This window comes from Orcinus orca, chromosome 8 (genome assembly GCF_937001465.1).
Source record: "Orcinus orca chromosome 8, mOrcOrc1.1, whole genome shotgun sequence".
Lineage (NCBI taxonomy): Eukaryota > Metazoa > Chordata > Mammalia > Artiodactyla > Delphinidae > Orcinus > Orcinus orca.
This window is the reverse complement of record NC_064566.1, coordinates 93,041,581-93,049,249: the sequence shown is the minus strand read 5'-3', so window position 1 is coordinate 93,049,249 and position 7,669 is coordinate 93,041,581. Positions and strand designations below refer to the sequence as shown.

At 50.6% G+C, this 7,669-nt stretch overlaps 1 non-coding gene across 1 annotated transcript; it reads left to right on the top strand.

Moving 5' to 3' along the window:
* Nucleotides 1-6,719: 6,719 nt before the first annotated feature.
* Nucleotides 6,720-6,791, top strand: TRNAE-UUC (transfer RNA glutamic acid (anticodon UUC)). The gene has a single exon. It is a non-coding gene; the product is annotated as a tRNA-Glu (tRNA).
* The last annotated feature ends 878 nt before the right edge of the window (nt 6,792-7,669 follow it).

Below are 7,669 nucleotides of genomic sequence, written 5' to 3'. Positions count from 1 at the left end.
TCCTTCCCTCCCTCCCTCCCTTCTTCCTTCCTTTCTCTTTCTTTCTTCCTTTCTTCCTTCCTTCCTTCCTTTCTTTCTTTCTTTCTTTCTTTCTTTCTTTCTTTCTTTCTTTCTTTCTTTCTTTCTTTCTTTCTTTCTTTCTTTCTTTCTTTCTTTCTTTCTTTCCTTCCTTCCTTCCTTCTTTCTTTCTTTCTCCTGCTCTTATTTCAGGTAAAATATCTACTTTCATCTCTCTGAGAATATTAATCATATATATTTTTGAACTTATTTTTTTAATTCACAACCTTGTCTCTGTTTCTTTTGAGTTCCTTATTCTCCTCCTATTTGCTTATCTAGTCTTAATGGTGGAGGCTTTCCTAGAATGTCTGGTGCTCCTCAGTTGCCCATACTTAAGAGTGTGAATCATTTTAAAAGATAACCTGATTGGTAATTGTTTGAGTATGGATGGGTCCCTGTTGGTAGGTGGGTTTCACTGTAGGGTGAATAGACAAGGAGCTGGCTTTATTTTTTTTTGAAAGACCCACAAAATTCTGTTGGCCCCCTACAAACTTGGGGCATTTCATTTTTCCAGAGGAAGATTCTCCTGCCTCCAGTCTGGGGTGGGGGTGAGGGATGGGAGTTGAGTGATATCTTGGCTGTTACCACTATGAAATCTCAGTTGGGAAGGAGGCTGAGGATGTCCCTGTTCAATATGGAGAGTTTAACTTAATATTCCTGTTTTATACTACTTTTTTGCCCCCTTCTGTCTGTGTGTGTGGTGTCCCTGTGCTCTCTGGTTCAATTTCTTCAGGAGCTGGCTTCCCCCTCACCCGCCCTCTCCCTCCCGTAGTTTGGGATCAGGACGCTTGCTTGGCTGTACAGGCCAGGTGAGGGGCCATGAAGGTCTAACTGGTGCCTCTGTGTGAGCCCCCAGTCCCATCCTACCTTCTGCCATGTTGATGTGCTGCTTCCTCAGGCTTTCCTGAGGTACCCAGGGGCCATGACTGCTTTCTCATGACACCTCCCTCCACGGTCTGGGACACTTAAGCCTCCTCCATTCTGTTAAGTCAGTTGTCACTCTTCCATTTACTTTCTCTCTCCCCCAGATTTGATAACATTTCTCGTGTGCTGTTGTCACCTCTTCCACTTTCTTTTTCCTGCAGGATTTTTAGTGACTTGAGTCTCACTTTAGGGTGATTTGGGGAGAGGACAGTGATAAATGATTGTTATCAATCCACCATCTTTAGCCTGAAGTCTGTTTAATTAATAAATCCCCCCCCCATCGTAAGACACTATAGATGTGGATTATGCCTGTTTTATTCAATACTTTTCCTAGCAGAGTGGCTAACTCATAACGAGGTTCATAACTAATTTGGTTCCTAGAAAACAGATACTGACTGAATTAAAAGTATGAAGGATGGAAGGTTTTATATATTCTCTTATGTAACAAGGTTCAGTGCCCTGGATGTGGGGATCCTCAGTCTTCGGAAAACAGAGAGGCTGGATTGGATTAGGGGATTATCAATTGTGGTTGGGATGGAGAAAAAAAGAAGCAAAAGTGGATGATCTCTTGGTTCCACCGACTCAGATGTTCTAGCATTATAAGGACTGGCTGGATACCCCTTAGAGGGAGTGGTGGCTGGGTGTCCTGGGGTGCCTGGCTTCAGTCCCACTACCTGTCCCACTATGCCCTTACCATCCTCCCCTCCCAGAACAGAGGTGCTGTCTCACAGCTGGAGGGAAGGGAGTGCCAAGGAGGACTTGAAACCTCTTTCCTCCCCTAGAAGGCCAGGGAGGGAGGAAGGAGGGGAGAGGAAGACCAGGGAGCGTGGCGTACATCAGCATCAGAGCGCAGATGCTGGCTGATGAGCTAAATATACAGCCAGAGGTGTCCCCCCTCCCCCACTGTCTTAATGTGGTTTTTAAAATAAGTCAGCCTCTCTCTAGTTCTCCCTTTCCACTGTCATTTATTTCAGTTTTTATCTCCACAACAAAAATTCCTTCCAACTTTTTTTTTCCCTCTCTCCCTCTAATGCTCCTCTCTTTCAAATGCTAATAATCTCCAGCTGTAAAAGGCTTAGAAGTGGCTCTAGATTGTTTGATCTTTGGCCTGTGATCTGCTTTCATCTCTCTGCTTTCAAATGTTACTTTAGATTTACTTTAACCTATTAACATGCTTGGTATTCATAGACACGCTCCCAACCTGCTTCCCAGCACCGCGGCCCCCCAGCCTCCCATCAGAACTAGATAAGGAAAGTGAAACTCCAGGCACAGAAGGTAACTTTGGCAGCGAGGGGGCAGGAGGCTTTGAAGGCATGGACAGGTGGATGGAGCGAGGAGGGAAAAGGCTGCGGTGTGTGTGTGGGGGTGGGGGGGTTGCGGGGGGAGGGGAGGTGATGGGGAAGGAGAGGGAAGGAGAGGAGACGCAGGAAAGAAGACAAGAAGGTGGGAGAGGAGAGGAAAGAACGAAAGAAGGAGATGAAGCCAGAGAAAGGGAGAGCTGGATGGACGCGGAGGGACAAGTCTTCCTCGCCGAGCACGCTGCCTCCTGGCTGGTTAGACACCAGCTAAATCTGCTCTCCCCGGCGCTGGAGCCGGGCTGGGGAGTGGAGAGACTGAATTAGTGCTTCAGATTTCTTGCTCCCACCGTCGTCGTGCTGGAATGTCGCGTGTTCGTTTCCACAGGAAACGCGAGGCATGAATATGGATGAAGCTCCTCACCGAGACCACAAGGGTACGGCTCAATTATTTGCCATATAAAGCAGCACAGGAAGATTCTCTGCACTTGATCGTCTCCTCTGTGTAGGGCTGTGTGCTCGCGCACGCATGTGTGTTGGGGGGGCCTGTGCGGGGGCTCGGGAAGGGGACCCAGGTTGGTCAGGCGGCGCCTCTGAAGGGCACCGTGCCGTTTAGACCCTCCACGAAGCTCCGGTTACAGCAGAGTGCCTGGGGGTGGTTTGGGGAGAGAGCTCCCCCCGCCCCCGCTTCCCACCTCCCCACCCAACACACACACACACACACACACACACACACACACACACACACACACACACACACACACACACGGTGACAGCTGTGACTCCACAGTCTCTGACATAGAGCCACAGAGACCAAAGGAGGAGGCCTGCTGTTAGCAGAGTTTTTGGAAAACCCAGCCCATGCCAGGCTGATGGCCTCTTTCTCCTGAGGCTGTTTCTTTGGGGAGAAGGGAGATGTCCCGTCTCCCCGAGGGAAAGCCTGAGCCAGCCACCCAGCTTCTGAAGGGTGGTGACTCCAACAGGCAGCAGGAGGGAGGGGCTGTCTTGGCTGGCTGAGAGGGACACTGCGGGGCACCAGAGTCTGCTGGACAGTCTCCCCATAGCTGAAAAGCCACCGAAGCTGCTGGAGGCAGAGGAGTGCAAGGAAGTCTCACTGAGCACCAGAAAGCCTGAAGTTCAAGTCTTGGGCCGGTGATCTTGCCCTTCTGCCCTCAGTTTTCTCATCTATGAAATGGACTAACACCGCTCCTGACTTCCAAGGGCAATCATGATGGCAAAATAGTCGAAGAAAGGATTACAATTATAATTCACAGAGCACTCATCATGTGGCAGGTACTATTCTAAGTATGTTATTAACTCACTTAATCCTGCATTAATTCTCACTTAATACTCATTTAACCCTACGAGGTGGATCCTGTTATTAGCCTCATTTTGCAGATAAGGAAACTGAGACACATAAGGTTTAAGCAATTTGCACAAGGTCACACAGCTAGAGCTATTAGGTTCATTTTAGGCTAATTAGGCTACTGGGTCACTTGAACTCATCTGTTACTCATTTCCTCCCCCAAAATCCCTCTGGGTTGGTATCCTTGCTTCTACTTTACACAGAACCTAGCAGTAAGTACGAGCCCAGGTCCTCTGTCTCCCAAGCCCACATGTCTTATCATCCTGCTATGCTACAGAGATGCTTTTCAACTGCAAAGGGCTTAAAAATGTCAGTTATTATTATCCACAAATGTTGGGGATTTCTGCCAAAGGGGAAACTCACATTCAGTGAATTGGAGGTCCAGGGTGCAAAGGAAAAGCTGGGGTTCCTAGGCTGTCTTCTCTCCAAGATCTTCTCTGGGGCAAACCAGACCCTTCCTGCTGTAGCCAGTCAGTTGCAAAGAGGAGGGGTGGTGGTGGAAGTTATCCCACCCTGTAGCCTATCAGACTCTGCATGGGAAAGTGGGGAACAGGGACCCACCTTAGGTTAGGGGATCACCTCCACGGGTGCCACACCCCAGCTTCCCACGGTGGAGGTGGTGGAGGGCGCAGTGTTTACAAGGGCTCAGCAGAGGGGTGACTGAGCTGAGCCCTCCTATGGGCACCTGGGAAGCTTTTCAAGTGACTCTGGCCCATTGAAGTGGAAGGATGCGGACCCAGTCTGAACACTGCCACGTGCCAGGCAACGCAGGAGGTCTTTACATACGTGTTGGTCTATTCAGACTTCACACCAACGCTGTGAGTCAGGCATCCATCCTCATCATCATTTCTGAGATGCTGAGAGTTTAAGTGACTTGGACGTGGTTGCACGGAATCTTCTCACTGCACCCCACTGCCTCTCTTAGTTCTCAGCGGGTACAGATGGACCATAATAATCCTGTATTAACCTGGAAAGCAGCTCTGTGGGCCCTCCAGAGGCCTAGACACCAGTGATACCACAGTCCCACGAAGGTCCCGTTTCACAGGGTGCTGGGCTTACCTGGGGCGGGGCCTCGGTCTGCTTGTGACCTGGTGGCACTGAAGCTTAAAGCATTTCTTCTTTTCACTCTGGTCTCTGTCTCCTCCCAGTGCGGGTCCAGGAGTGAGCCCACATGCCAGGTGCCTGTGTGACGAGAGGGAACTCAGCTCTTCAGCTTCCTGGCTGTGTCCCCTGCATAAGTACCTTAGCCTCTTTGAGGCCAAGTCCCCTCATCTCCCTAAATGGTGGCGTGGCCCGAATGAGCCATGGCCCCAGGGGTGATGGGGCCCTGGGAGTGTTGTGCCTTCTGCTCAGCCCCTTGGACTCTTCCTGGGGCGGGGAGGGCCTCACACAGAGCCCCTACCTCTGGGGCTTGGTGAAGTCTCCTGCTGGTGATGAAGGAGGGAAGGACACTTGTATCCTTCACTTTTTTGGCTCCAGCAAAGCTCAGAGGCCCCACCTCCACCCCAAGCATACAGTCGAAACACCAGTGGCTGTTTCCAGATGCACCTGCCCAAGGGCAGGACACATGCCAGAGCACCCAGCCTCTGTGCTGAGGTCCCCTCCCGAAACCCAGGAGTCAGCTCTTCAGGCCAGAAGAATCCTTCCAGGTTGTCATGGGGGTGGAAGACAAGCCAGGGCTTGTTAGGGCATTTGCTCTTGCTTCTCTGTCTCTCTCTTTGGTGTCACAGCCTCACCAGGAGCCTGGCAAAGCTGGGGGTGGGAGGTGGGCAGTGGGCACTGAGGCAGAGTCCCTACTTCCTTCACACCCACCCACCAGTTCTTAGTTACTGGAAAGAGCAAATGCAAATGGATCCAAAGCACAACATCCATAATGCACTGCCACGCTTCCTAGGGGCTCACTCTAAGTTAGAGCTGGGCTCCTCCTGGGGGCTGACATTTTCCCTGGTTCAAACATCTGTGCCTTGCCAAGCTTGGCGAAAGGTGAGGGAGCCAGTCACTGCCACCTCAGAGTCAAGTGAAAGAGAAGAACCCATCCCCACAGGTTCCTCTCACCTGGATGGAGCTCTGGGCCCCACGTGCACTGGCACACGTACACCCTTGCCAGCTCATGCCTGCGTGCATTCAGACTCATGCGTGTACCCCTTCACGAACCCTCATGCTTCCTCAAGCACACACACGTATGTACACGTGTATCTGCCCGTGAGCAACAACAACACGCAAGCATCTGTGAACCAGGGGAGCAGGTCTGCCCTCCCTGCATCTCCCCCCACCCCCAAGAGGGGCTGCCGAGGATTTGAAATAAACACATTCTTAGGAAGAAGGACCATCTTTCCCTCCAGGCTCCAGGCCAAATCTCCAAAAGAAATCAGACTGGGAGAAAGGAACCACTGAGATACACAAAACAATGTGAAGAAGAAACTCCAAAGAAACAAATAATCATATAAAAAAAAGGTGAGAGTTATTTTTCAGCTCACTGGCTTTCTGAAAAGTAATATAAAGTTGGACAGCATCTTCTTGGAATCAACCTTTCTGAGCCGAGGCCCGGACCGCACGCACATCTCTTTCTATTACCCGGAATTTGTATGGTTTCATCTCCTCCGATTTTCTTTCATTTGTGCGCCTGTGCAAACCCCTTGTGTCAGGAGCCTGTTCCTAACCCGACAGCCGGCCGTGCTGGGAGCTGCTTCTCCCTGGCGCCCCGCGGGGCTGAGAATTGAGAGCCTCCCCTGCAGTTCTCCCAATCTAGGCTCTGCCACCCTTGACTCTGTCCCCTCCCTTCCCAGAAGGGCTGCAGACCTCCTCCCTCCCCCTCTCTGCACCAATCTGGCCTTCTTTGTTCCTAAAAGAATTCTCTTGCACACTGTTCTCTCAACCAGGGCTGGAAAGCAGGCCTGGACGGGGTGAGGGGCCCAGGGTCCTGAAGCCCAGAGCCCAACCCAGGCCTGGGTGCAGAGAGGAGCAGAACAGATATTTAATAAATGCAGGAAAGAGCAGGCGTATCAACGGATGATTCTGCCTCCTTCAGGGTGTGGAGGGGAAAAGATTTCCCTTCTAAAATGTCCAGGAAAGGGAATTCCCTGGTGGTCCAGTGGTTAGGACTCAGCACTTTCATTGCTGTGGCCCGGGTTCAATCCCTGGTCAGGGAACTAAGAACTTGTAAGACATGTGGCACAGCCAAAAAAAAAAAAAGAACATCCAGGGAAAAGGTTTAGGAAAGGGAGATGAAGAATATTCCTAACAATGACATCCCCTGTAGTTCCAGTCGATTCTCCAGCAGAATGAGCCTGGGAGAACTTACCTAATGATGGTCCCTCTGCCTCTCCTCTTCTGCCACCTCCCACCCCGTGACACACACACTTCTGTATGTGCACACATGGACATCTGCCCATGTACGAACACTGCAAATACACCCATACTGTACACGTGCACCCAACCCTGAAACAAACACACATGTGCACCCCTCAAATACACATGTGTATATGCCTCAAACACATCCACACAGATATACACACAGCTCTCAGACAAACACACATGCACACCCTGCAGAAACACACAAACTCATGTGTGTGCAGCCCTCAAAACAAACTCGCATGGATGCACACACAATTTCCTCTCAAACACGCACACATATGGAGACAGATGCACATGCACTTTGCCTACATTTTAGAGGTACACCAGTGACCTTTCCAGGGACCCATGTCCATTCCCAACTTCTACATCCTGCTCTGAAAAGGTGGGGGACTTGATGGTCTATATCCCTATCAATCTTTGCAATAAACACACCACATAGGGGATGATGGCAGGTTGCAACTTCTTTGCTGCAAAGGGGAATGAAGGGGGCCTGGCTTCCCCCAGCCTGGGGATGCAGTGGTTTCAGTAGAAGCTTCAGTCTGGCACCTGCCCTGGGTCCACCCAGCAGAGATAAGAAATCTCTGTATGGATGTGTTTGGGGTAGGGAAGTGGGGACATGGGGATGTAAGGAAAGTTATTGAATCTTTTCTCCAGAAGAGATTAGGATAGTGCA